This window comes from Apium graveolens, chromosome 9, assembly GCF_009905375.1.
Source record: "Apium graveolens cultivar Ventura chromosome 9, ASM990537v1, whole genome shotgun sequence".
Taxonomy (NCBI): Eukaryota; Viridiplantae; Streptophyta; class Magnoliopsida; order Apiales; family Apiaceae; genus Apium; species Apium graveolens.
The window spans coordinates 128,193,854-128,207,236 of NC_133655.1; positions in this window are offsets into that span (position 1 = coordinate 128,193,854).

The window sequence follows — 13,383 nt, forward strand, 5'->3', positions numbered from 1 at the left end:
AATGAATTGAACAGCTCTCTTCAGAATGATATGATTAAAATGGGATATATGTCCAAAATTATAATCGGTGGCTTACCATGGAACTTAATGACATTGTCAAGGACCTCTTGAGCAACTTTAACTGTAGTAAAGGGGTGTTTTAATGGAATCAGGTAGCACTACTTGGTGAATCTATCTACTACTACCAGGATGGTGTCTTTACCCTTTAATTTTGGAAAACCCTCAACAAAATCTAAGTTGATTGCCTCCCAAGCATTATCTGGTAACTCAATTGGTTGTAGCAATCCTGAAAATTTGACATGTTCTGACTTGTTCACCTGGCAAGTGGTGCATTTTTTAACAAACTGAGTGTCAATAGCCTTGATCCCGGGCCAATAAAAGAGTCTTTATAGCCTCTTGATTGTGGCAGCTATGCCTGAATGCCCTTTATCGGGCCCACAATAAAGGGTTGTGATGATTCTGTGCCTCAAGTCTATAGCAGTACCCACATAGTATTTATTGTCTTCCATAAGATCCCCATTGATGAACATATAACCATCCTAGTTAATTGGAGAGATGGCTAGTTTAGCTACAATTTGTTGAGCAATAAGGTCCTCAAATTAAGCTTTCTAAGAGTTATACCTAACATTATGGCTTAATGTTGTGTGTTAGAACAAATTGATGATATCAGTATATAAACTATCATAGTTTATTATCAGTATTTGATATCAGGATTTACTGAAGGGGACGTTATCAATAATTGTCTATCAGTATTTGATGATCAACATTTGATGATCAGTACTTATCACATTAGTAGATATCAAAGAAGGAAAGGGATTGCAGAATTCAAGGCAATGAAGGAATTTACTTAACAGAAGCAATCATACATGGATATGTATTAGGTTTCCTTATTTCAATAGAATATGATTCCTTATTGACTGTGTAATTGTGAACTATATAAGCATATATTAGGTTTACACTATATGTGTTACGAATTGATATATCTCTCAGATAACCTAGCAGCTCTCAAAGATAATTGTTCATCATTTGAGAGAGTACTTTTGTAATAGTTTTTATCTGATTAATATAAAAACTGTTGATTATGTTGAAATTTTATCGAATTATTTACATAAAATATATTTACCCCCTCTACAGTTGTATTACAGACCTAAAAATTGGTATCAAAGTTTGTTGTTGATATACAAACAGCTTAAGATCAAAAAATTCAATCTTTAATGGTAGACAAAGAAGTACAACAGAATCCACCACCACCCCAAGCCACACCACATATTAACAATAATATGAGTAGGTATGATGCTATCAAGGTTCCAATCCTGAAGATACATGAATATCCAATCTGGAAGGTTAAGATGACCATGTTTTAGAAGCTACAGATCTTGAATATGTAAGCAGGATTTATGATGGTCCTCGTAAGCTGATTAAGTTGGCAGTAGCAGTTTCTTGTGAAGAGAAAAGATGGTTGGTAAACCAAAGAAGGACTATATTACAGAGGATCTATCATCAATCATGAAGGATGTAAAAGTAAGATATATATTGCATAGTAGTGTTGATAGTGTTATGTCCAATAGGGTTATTGGATGTAAAATAATAAAAGAAATTTGGAATGCTTTAGAAGTAAAGTGTCAAGGTACTACTGCTATAAAGAAAAACAGGAGGACGGTACTTACTCCGAAATATGAGCACTTTGACTCAAAAGACAATGAGTCCTTAACTGAGATCTATGATAGATTTCAAAAGCTGTTGAATGACTTATCTCTAGTCAACAAGAAATATGACTTGGAGGACTCAAACTTGAAGTTTCTACTTGCACTCCCTGAAAAGTGGGACTTTAAGGTCACATCAATAAAGGATAATTATGAACTTGATAAAATATCTTTAGATGAGATCTATGACATGTTGAAGACTCATGAACTAGAAATGGAGCAAAGAAGAAAGAGAAAATGATCAAAGACTAGACCAATTACACTTAAATTTGAAGAGAAGCCAAAGGAGAAAGCTAGAAGAAATGGAAAAACTATGATTGCAAAGTCTGATACTGAGTCATCAAACTTTGATGATGATTCAAATACTGATAGTGAATCAGATATTGATAATGATCATGACAACAATGAAGACACTAAACAAATGGCCACTCTATTGGTTAAAAGCTTCAAGCAGATGGTCCATAAGAACTTCAAGAAAGGGAAAAGGTTTTCTAAGAAGGGTTCCAGTTCCTCAAACTCTGATAAAAGGAATGACAGAAGAAATACTGATTGAAAAGAATCAAAGACTGAAAAATCTAACAAGTCAAGGGAAAGGTGATATAACTGTGATGGAATTGGACACTTTGCAGCTGACTGCAGAAAACCAAAAGCTGAGAAGAAACAAGCATTGATCACAAAGAATAAAAACTGGGATGATTCATCATATTCAGATGATAGTGTGAACTATGCCTTCATGACAAATGCTGATACTGAGAATGACCCTACTGAGTTAAAGGTACCTCAAACCACATTTGATTTTGATACTGATGATATCTGTGAATTAAGATTATTTCTTAAATCTCTGCATGTTAATTATAGGGATCAAACTTTAGAGAATAATAGAATCTAGAGTGAAAAATCTAAGTTAAAGAAAAGGAATGATCACCAAGAAATTGAGTTACTTTCCATGCTAGAAATTCAAAAAGAAAAAGATAATGTTGTTTATGTTAAAGAAAAATTGTTAGAAAAGTATGCTTATCTAGAAAAGGAGTTGGCTAAAGAAAGAGATGTTATTAAGTTTTGGACTAACTCAGGAAAAACAACTCAGGACATTTTAGAAAATGGCTGTTGGGGATCAAGATTAGGATATGCAAATAGATCTAATTCTGATAAGAAAAATGGAAAAATAACTGAGAAGATTAAACCAACAAATACTGATCATAAGGTTATACTTAACAAAGTTCAGCTGAAGCCCATTAAGTTTAATTCAAATGCTAATGCTATTAAGTTAGTTTATGAGGTAAGTTCAACCTCAGCACCTAAATCAAACTTAAATACTGATAAGAGCGAACAAAGTTCACAAAATATCGGTAAATATTGGTTTAATGACTCAGAAACAGCTTAAGCAAAAGATGTAGGAATTACACATGAAAGACAAGGAGAAAAAGCCTGGGAAAAAGGAATATTAAAGTTGGTGTTAAAGAAAATAGTACTTATAAAACTATTCCCAGTGCACCTAGAAAGACATGCTTGAACCATGGTAGCACTAATCATATTGCTAATTCTTGCAGAAAGAATAAAGAGATAAATATTTGTTAGGAATATGTTGTGAACTTGATGATAAATTATACAAAACACCTTCGTAGATTTAACTTAGTGAATTTTGTAGCACTCGACGGATGATCAAATATAGTCCCGACGGATGATTCAATATAGTCCTGACGGATGATGATTTGACATCCATCGAGTGAGTAGCTTATGTAATAATAAGTATTGTAGCACATTTCTGCAAACAACCTTGTATAGATTCTGTAGGAGCTTATGAGTCATGTTGACTACTAGTAGATATGCAAAATAGGTTGATTAATTATAAATATGAAATGTCTTGTAATTCTGTATAAGTGAAATAGAGTCAAGTGTCAAATAGCTACCCGACGGATGATCAATAAAGCTACCCGATGGATGATCAACAAGCTACCCGACGGATAACAAGCATGTACCCGACCGATGATCAATTCAAATATCTGTTGACAGTGAAAACACAATCACATGCATTGGGTGTTTGCAAAAGGAATGTGGCAGCCTGTTTAGCAGGAAATTGAGAACAAAGAAGCATTACCATTTCTATGCAAGTTATGAATATTTTCAAAGTTGTTGGAATAGAGTAATGAAGCAGCATGGTGTTAGACTTGATAGGTTTTGTTTTATTATCTTGTCTTATTACCATGTAAACTTGGTGATATATAAACCAAGTGTAGCTAGTAGAACAAACTTAACTAAGCAAACACATTTTAGGAGAGAAATAGAAAAAGCTGTATTTGTCAAGAATTTCTCTGTAGTTTGTTTGTTCAACTTGTAAAGCAGCTGTGAGCCAATTTGAGCTTCACAGAGTTCTCAAATTGATATATATATATATATATATATATATATATATATATATTTGGTGGATACATTCAAATCCACCATAATTTTTTAAAGACTTGTGTTTTTACCACTTTGTGTTTGATTTATTTAATCCTTTCATTCCGCACTTCGCAAATCAAAACACATATATATATCTATCAAGTTAAGAACTGTTTTTAAATCTTGAAAAAGAAGCCAAAATTACATTCAACCCCCTTCTGTAATTCTTGTTGTATTGTTAGGGAATAACAATTGGTATCAGAGCAAGCTCTTGAAGTACAAAGAGTGTAAAGATCACAACAAACAGCAAGATGAACAAGAAGGATGTTAGAGTTAAAATTCCTTTTCTGGACAAAGACAATTATCACCACTGGAAGGTGAAAATGCATCTACATCTTCTTTCTCAAGATGAAGCCTATGTGGATTACATAAAGAGAGGTCTTCATGTACCAATGAGAGCTGCAACAGGCAATGCACCATCTGTTCCCAAGCCTAGGCATGAATGGTCAGATCCTGATATTGAGCAAGTCAGGAAAGACAAGAAGGCCATGAATATATTGTTCAATGGAGTTGATGGTGATATGTTTGATAACATCATTCACTGCAAAACAGCCAAGGAGGTTTGGGACACTATCCAGATTATTTGTGATGGTACCGAGTAAGTAAGGGAGAATAAGATGCAGCTGCTAATTCAGCAATATGAGCACTTCCAATGTGAAGATAGTGAGTCTCTCACTGATATTTTTAGTAGGTTTCAAATATTACTAAATGCTCTGAAGTTGCATAGAAGAGTCTATCAGACAAAAGACTCTAACCACAAGTTCCTTAGATCTCTTTCAAAGGAGTGGAAACCAATGACAGTCTCATTATGAAATTCTCAGGATTACAAGGAGTTCACCTTGGAGAGACTGTATGGCATCCTGAAAACTTATGAGCTTGAAATAGAGCAAGATGAGAGGATGGAGAAAGGAAGGAAGAAAGGAGGGTCCATAGCACTGGTTGCTGAGTTAGAGAAAGAGAAAGAGATGAAGGTAGAAGCTGTTGAGTCTACATCAAAGGTCTGTGAAAGCAAGGGCAAAGGGCTGGTAGCTGAAAATGAAGATCATTTGAGCCAAGATGACATGGATGATATTGATGAGCATTTAGCATTCCTTTCCAGAAGATTTGCCAAGCTCAAGTTCAAAAAGAACTTTGGAGCAGCCAAGCCAAGTAGAAACATGGTGGATAAATCCAAATTTAAATGTTTCAAATGTGACTTGGCAGGACATTTTGCCAGTGAGTGTAGAAAGTCAGATTCCTGCAAAAAGAAGTTTGAGCCTGTTGATTATAAATAGAAATATTTTGAGTTGCTCAAGCAAAAGGAAAGGGCTTTCATTACACAGGAAAATGACTGGGCAGCTGATGGATTGGATGAGGATGTAAGCTATGTTAATCTAGCCCTGATGGCCAAGTCTGATGAAATAGAAACAAGTTCTTCAAGTAATCAGGTAATCACCACTAACCTAGCACATTTATCTAAAGCTGAGTGTAATGATGCAATCAATGACATGCCTACAGAATTATATCACTTGCGTGTTACACTTAAGTCCCTCATCAAGGAAAATGCTAAAATTAAAGAAAACAATTTGTTTTTAAGTGGGAGGAATAATGTGCTAGAATCTCAGTTTATTGAATTTGAAAAATTAAGAATTGAGTGTAAGATTGTTAAGGAAGAATTAACTGAGTCCTTGAAGAAAGAATAGATTTTAAAGAAGCAGCTTGAACAAGAACAAGAATTGATTAAAGCATAGAAATCATCCAGAGATGTTCATGCTCAAATCACTAAAGTTCAAGGTATTGAGTCCTTTTGCGATGCAGCCTGGAAGAAGAGTAAAGAGAAGCTGCAATCCAATTTGGTTGAAGGATTGCTAACAGATGTGGACTCGATGGATGATGAGAATCATCCGTCGGATAATCAAAAGGATTATCCGTCGAGTGACAAAGAGCCACATCCGTCGGCTGTGAGTAAACCTGTGAGCAAAGATAAGCTTGCCAAGCTGAATGAAAAATATGGATCAGTTTCCAAAAAACTTTGTTTCAGGAGAATCAAGTCAAGTGAAGAAGGATAAGAAAGTTAATGTTGGTCATTTGTCCATCAAGTAATTGAATGATAGATTAGAAAAGATTGAAGTTAAAATGGATCTAAAAAGAAAAACAATAGAAATGGGAAAGTAGGAATTAACAAGCATAACAACTACACACCTGATAAATATGCACCAAGAAAAAACTGTGTTAAGTGTAGTAGTGTTAATCATCTGTCTGTTAATTGCAAACTTGTCATGCCTACTCCTGTGTCTGTGCCTCCCTCTTTTCCTAACATGACTGTTATGCCTACCATGCCTGTGAATGCTATGTCTACTCAGAATTGAATGCATAATTTGCTAATATGCCATTTGCACCTAATCCTTATTATGCTGCATTTAGTATGCCTCAAATGTCATTTAACATTCCTTATTGGAATAACATATTTGCAGACAATATGCCTTTCCCTGTTAATCAAAATGTGCATGATAATTATGGTTTAATGATTGGTTTTAAAGGTCCAAATCAAATGACTAAGGATGAATCAGAAATTCCCAGGTCAAATGAGATTAAACCTAAGAAACCAAAGAAGAAAGCTAACAAGGAAGGACCCAAGGAAACTTGGGTACCAAAATCAACTGTATTTGGTTTTGATGTATGCATGGAAATAGAAAGAATCTTTGGTACCTGGATAATGGTTGTTCAAGACACATGACTGGAGATTCTACCCTGCTCACAGAGTTCAAGGAAAGAGCTGGCCCAAGTATTACTTTTGGAGATGACAGCAAAGGTCATACTGTGGGATATGGCTTGATTTTAAAAGACAATGTCATCATTGAAGAGGTTGCCCTAGTGGATGGTCTCAAGCACAATTTGTTGAGTATCAGCCAGCTTTGTGACAAGGGCAATTCAGTATCCTTCAATTCTGAAGCCTGTGTTGTGACAAACAAAAGAAGCAACAAAGTGGTTCTCACTGGAGTGCGAAAAGGAAATGTGTATCTAGCTGACTTCAACTCAACTAATGCAGAATCTGTCACTTGTTTTCTCAGTAAAGCAAGTCAAGATGAAAGTTGGTTATGGCACAAGAAGCTATCCCATCTAAACTTCAAGACCATGAATGAACTTGTCAAGAAAGAACTGGTTAGAGCCATTCTTCAAGTAGAGTTTTCTAAGGATGGATTGTGTGATGCCTGCCAAAAAGGAAAGCGGATCAAAGCATCATTCAGAAAGAAGCTTGATTCAACAATTGAAGAACCTTTGCAATTGCTACACATTGATTTATTTGGACCAGTCAATGTGTTGTCCATCTCAAGGAAAAGATTTTGCCTAGTAATTGTGGATAATTTCTCAAAGTTCTCTTGGACTTAAAGTCTAAAGATGAGGCTAGTGAAATTATCATCAATCACATAAGGCAAGTCAATAATAATCCTGATTTTAAAGTAAGGAGAATCAGGAGTGACAATGGAACTGAGTTCAAGAATTCTGTGATGAGATCATTTTGTGAAGAGAATGGGATAATGCATGAGTTTTCTGCAGCAAGAACTCCATAACAAAATAGAGTAGTGGAAAGAAAGAACAGATCTCTTATTGAAGCTACAAGGACAATGCTTGAAGAACCAAAGTTACCAACATATTTTTGGGCTGAAGCTATGAATACTGCCTGCTACACTCAGAATATTTCTTTGATTAATCAAGCAAAGTGTATAACACCCTAGCAATTGTTCAAGAACAAGAAACCAACTCTAAATTTTCTTCATGTCTTTGGCTGTAAATGTTTTATTTTAAGGAATCAAACTGATCAACATGGGAAGTTTGATGCTAAAGCAGATGAAGGAATTTTTGTTGGATATGCTGTGGAAAAGGCATATAGGGTCTACAATCTAAGAACCAACATTGTTATGGAATCAATACATGTTGTGTTTGATGACAAAAAGATTGAAGGACTGCAAGATGGAGATTTCCATGAAAGCCTCAAGTTTGATAATGTGGAGATGGTTAGTGATGACAATGATGATGAAAGTGATCAAGAAACAGTGAATAAGGATAATGCAGAAAAATCTATAACTAATGAAGCACATGATCCAACATCTGTCGAGTTGCATAATACTTCATCCGTCAGGAAATAATATGCCTTATCCGTCGGGAGACAATCAGCTTCATCCGTCGGGACACAAAGTGCACCATCCGTCGGGTCATTAAGAGAAGCTGAAAGTCAGAATAGTTTACTTACAGAAAGTTCCCGTTTCTCAAATCAAAGATTCACAAAGTCAGGGGGATTTTTTAATAATCAAAACTCAGTCACACATCAAGACAACAATGAGGCCTCTTCATCTAGAGCTAATCTACCTCAACAAAGGAAATGGACTAAAGATAACCCTTTTGAGCTCATCATTGGTGATGCATTATCTATAGTTCAAATAAGGAGAGCAATTTAAGAAGAATGTCTATATAGCAGCTTCCTATCTAAGGAAGAACCAAAGAAGGTAGAAGAAGCTTTGTTGGATCCTGATTGGATTTTAGCTATGCAGGAGGAGCTAAGCCAATTTGAAAGTAATAAAGTATGGAAGCTGGTACCCAAATCTAAAGGAAAGAATCCAATTGACACCAAATGGATATTCAAAAAAAAGATGGATGAAAATGGCATAGTAGTTAGGAACAAAGCTAGATTAGTTGCTAAGGGCTATTGTCAACAAGAAGGAATAGATTTTGATGAAACTTTTGCTCCTGTTGCAAGACTTGAAGCCATCAGAATCTTCTTAGCCTATGCAGCTCATGCCAATTTCAAGGTCTATCAAATGGATGTCAAAAGTGCTTTTCTGAATGGAGATTTGGAGGAGTAAGTCTATGTTAGTCAGCCTCTTGGTTTTGAAGATCCAAATTTCCCAAATCACGTCTATTATCTTTTGAAAGCACTTTATGGACTGAAGCAAGCACCTAGAGCCTGGTATGACATTTTATCAAAGTTTCTTTTGGAAAATCACTTCACAAGAGGTACTGTTGATAAAACTTTATTCTTTAGAAATGTTAATGGCTCCAGTATACTTGTTCAAATTTATGTAGATGATATTATATTTGGCTCTACAGATGAAAAACTTTGCAAAAAGTTTGACAAATTGATGCAAAGTAAGTATGAAATGAGCATGATGGGAGAACTAACTTACTTTCTTGGTTTGAAAGTTAAGAAAGTTAGTGATGGAATATTCATTAGTCAAACTAAATACATTCATGATCTTTTGAAGAAGTTTGATTTAATGGATCGCACATCTGCAAAAACTCTCACGGCCACTGCAACTAAACTTGAATTAAACACTACTGAAAAGTCTATGGATATTTCAAGCTATAGGGGCATGGTTGGCTCACTTCTGTACTTAACAGCTAGTAGGCCAGATATAATGTTTTCTACTTGTCTTTGTGCTAGATTTCAGGCTGATCCTAGAGAATCTCATCTAGTAGCTATTAAGAGGATTTTCATATATCTCAAGGGAACACCAAAACTTGGCATTTGGTACCCTAGAGATTTTGGTTTTGATCTAACTGGTTATTCAGATACAGATTATGCAGGTTGTAAAATAGACAGAAAAAGTACAACAAGAACCTGTCAATTTCTAGGGAACAAGCTTGTGTCCTGGTTCAGTAAAAAGCAAAATTCAGTTTCTACTTTTACAGCTGAAGCTGAATATATTACTGCTGGTAGTTGTTGTGCACAGATTTTGTGAATGAAAAAACAATTGCTGGACTATGGTCTACAAGTGGATAGAATTCCCATTTTCTGTGATAACACAAGTGCAATTTCCATCACTGAAAATCCAGTGCAGCATTCAAGAACAAAGCACATAGACATCATGTACCACTTCATAAGGGAACATGTGATGAATGGTACTATGGAACTGCATTTTGTTCCAAGTGAAAAATAGCTTACAGATATCTTTACCAAGCCACTTGATGAATCAACATTTTCAAGGTTGGTAAGTGAGTTAGGTATGCTTAATTATTCCTGAATCATTTCAGATATTTTTGCAAGTATTAATGCAGCTAGAAATTTAATTGATTTTTCTGTATTGGATTAAATTTGGCTAAATCAAAATTTACATCCCGACGGATGCTCATTATGCATCGAGTTTGATCATCCATCGGAATATTAATTGTTAATAAAAATCAATTATTTCTTTGGAGTATTTTTTAACTCGACGGATAACCGATTTATCCTCATCCGTTCAATTGTCTCAATCCTAGCCGTTAAAACTCTGAACATTATCCATCGGGTATACTTACAGTTTGTAAGCATAACACGACGGATAATTGAAGGAATTTTTACAGTTTATTTATTTTTAAACGGCTATTTTGGGCAATTTTTATTACTTACTTTATTTCACTGTATTATTTTTGATAGTTTGTTTTCGAGATAGTATAAAAGCAGAATTCATTATTATTCTTCTCTTTTATCATTCTCAATATTCAATTGCTCTAACTTCTTTCTTCTCAAAAGCAAATACTTTCTCTGTAAATTTCCCAATCTCTAACAATGGCACCAGTCGTCAAAATCATGTCTCAAACTGGATATATCTACGAAAAGAACAACTTCACAGCTCTAGTGAACAAGGAGATTCAACAGTCTGGAGACTACCACAAAATGATAGATTTTATGAAAGGCTGTAAACTCAACTATGCTATGCTGGAATCTCCCACTATCTAATGTGAGGTTGTAGAAGAGATATGGACAACTGCAGTCTACAACTCAACTGACAAGACCATTACATTCACTCTTAAAGGTAAGCAGTTTTGCATAAATAGTGACATTGTCAAAGCATGCTTTAGAATTCCTGATAATATTGCTACTGCTCCACACACATACACTGACATAGTTAACATGCTAAATTCCATGGGTTATGCACTCAATACCTCTAAATTAAGTGAAATTAGAAGGTTGGGTCTTAGAAAAGAATGGAGTTATCTGTGTGATGTGGTAACTAAAGTGTTTTCTGGTAAAATCAGTAACTTTGATTCTATTAACCTATCCATGCTTGACATGCTAGTTACTGATAAGTATTTCAATTTCAGTGACTTGGTCTAGTTTGATTTAGGTTTTAAGTTAGGAGAACTCAATAAGAGAGGTAAAAGTGTCTATTATGCTAGATTCTTTATGATGCTTGCTAACCATCTCATTGAGAACATTGTGATTGAGAACCCAACCAATAAGCTGAATTGTTTGGTTCAAGAAAGAAGAATAATTGCAGATCTTAATAGAGCAAACCACCACAAAGAAGTGCCCCTCTTCTATTTTCCAGTTATGGAGGGACCTCAGGTAAGTGAGGTAATTTCTTCTGTCCCCACTCTTCCAACCTCACACACTTCTTTGACTTCAAATGTAGCAATGACATCTGTGTCAATGACCCAACAGATGCCTACCCAAGCTACTAAACCATAAATTTCAAAATCCAAGTCTAAGAAAGCCCCCTCTGGTTTCTTTCAAAAGATACGAGTTGCAAAATCCATTAAAACCAAAGAGGGGAGTGTGAAGGAGGGTAAGCAAGGTGAGGGACAGGGTGAAAATCAAAGAAACCCTAAGGATAAGGTTGATGAGAAGAGTGTACCCAAACCTATCCACACCACAGTTTTCCAACAGACTGTGGTTGTTAATAAGGAAATAAACTCAATTCTAGTTTCATCCTCCCAAAAGGATGTTACTGTTGAAACAAGCTCTCAACCAGGAGCACAAGTCAAGAGGGGTAGGGACACTATCTCACCACAAACTTATGCTAGAAAGAAAAGATCAAAAACCCTTGGGGATGCACAGGGCACACACACAGTGCAAACTGGTGCTAAAGACCCAGTCACTGCACCATCTCAAAGTCAGATTAATGTGGCTCCAATAAATGTGGAGTCACAGCCAAAATCTCTAATAATTGAAGCACATGATACACCAAATTCACCCACACACTCACTGGATGTTGACATGATAAATACATCACTTCCAAATTCTTCATCTTTAACTCTATTGGAGAAGCCAAAAATCCAAGCAAGTGAGCATCATCTTTTAGATGATTTGTTGGCTCACTTGCCATTTCTTTCTGAGTCTGTTGAGACATCTGTGCCAAAATTTTCATCAATCTGCACAGAGTCTACAATAGTCTCCACTCCAAACTCATTCATTTCTTCTATCCCGGGGGATATTCATCCGTCGAGTAGTGATTGTATCCTGACGGATAAGCCTAACAGCAGTCATCCGTCGGATGGCCAAACTACTATCCCGATGGATATTCCTCATCCGTCGGGTGTCTCTGCACAACTTAAAATTTCTTCATTCTCACAAGTGCAGAAGACTTAGTAGTAGTACAATCACTCTTAGGGCTGAGGGAAGGGAGTGAATTGAGTGAGAGGATGGGTTGCTCCCAGACAAAAGGAGAGAATAAGAGTGAATCCATGCAGTCCATTTCTTCAGGACTGGAAAAAGTGAGTGAGAGGAGTCCCACCTTAGATGGTGAAGGTGAGGGTGTGATGGTGGGAAGCTAAGGGGATCCCTTGATGCAAAAAGAGAGAGATCATGAGAAAAAAGCAGGTACAGGAGTGATAAGGATGGAATCCATTGCAAGTGAGTCAATGAGTGTCAATGATGCAGAAAGGAAAAGGCTATTTCAGCAAGAATATCAAGTTGTCATAGATTCTATTTCCCTGGATGCTGAGACATTTACTCATACTGTTACAGCTTACCACACTCTAGTTGTGCAGGGCAATGAGGAGGCTAAAAGGATTCTAAATTTGGTGCACACTACATAATCTGTCCAAAGAGCAAATGATGCAATCACTGTTATGCCTTCCAACACTGGTAGTGATTTTGAACTGGTTGAAGATTCATTTAGGGATGCTGGTGGGGATGATGAGGAAGACAGCATGAGTATAGGGGGAGATGCAGATGTTCCTGCCTGGATGCTAACAAAAGAATGTTCCTACTCACATCTCTAATCAACACTATTCAAGCTGATCCATGACACCCAAACAGCCATTCAAGCATCTACTAATGCCAGCACTAAGAAGCTACTCACAGCTCACCTTGAAGCACTCCAACTACACAAAATTCAAGCCCTCCAACACAGTCAATGTGTGGATGAAATCAAGAAAGAAATTTCTGAAGTAAAATAGGATTTCATAGCAAGGTTGGATGCTAGAATTCCTGGAACCACCATGACTGAAATAGCTCACAAGCTAAGGAAGGAGGCTGATCTCAATAGAAAAGTTGAGT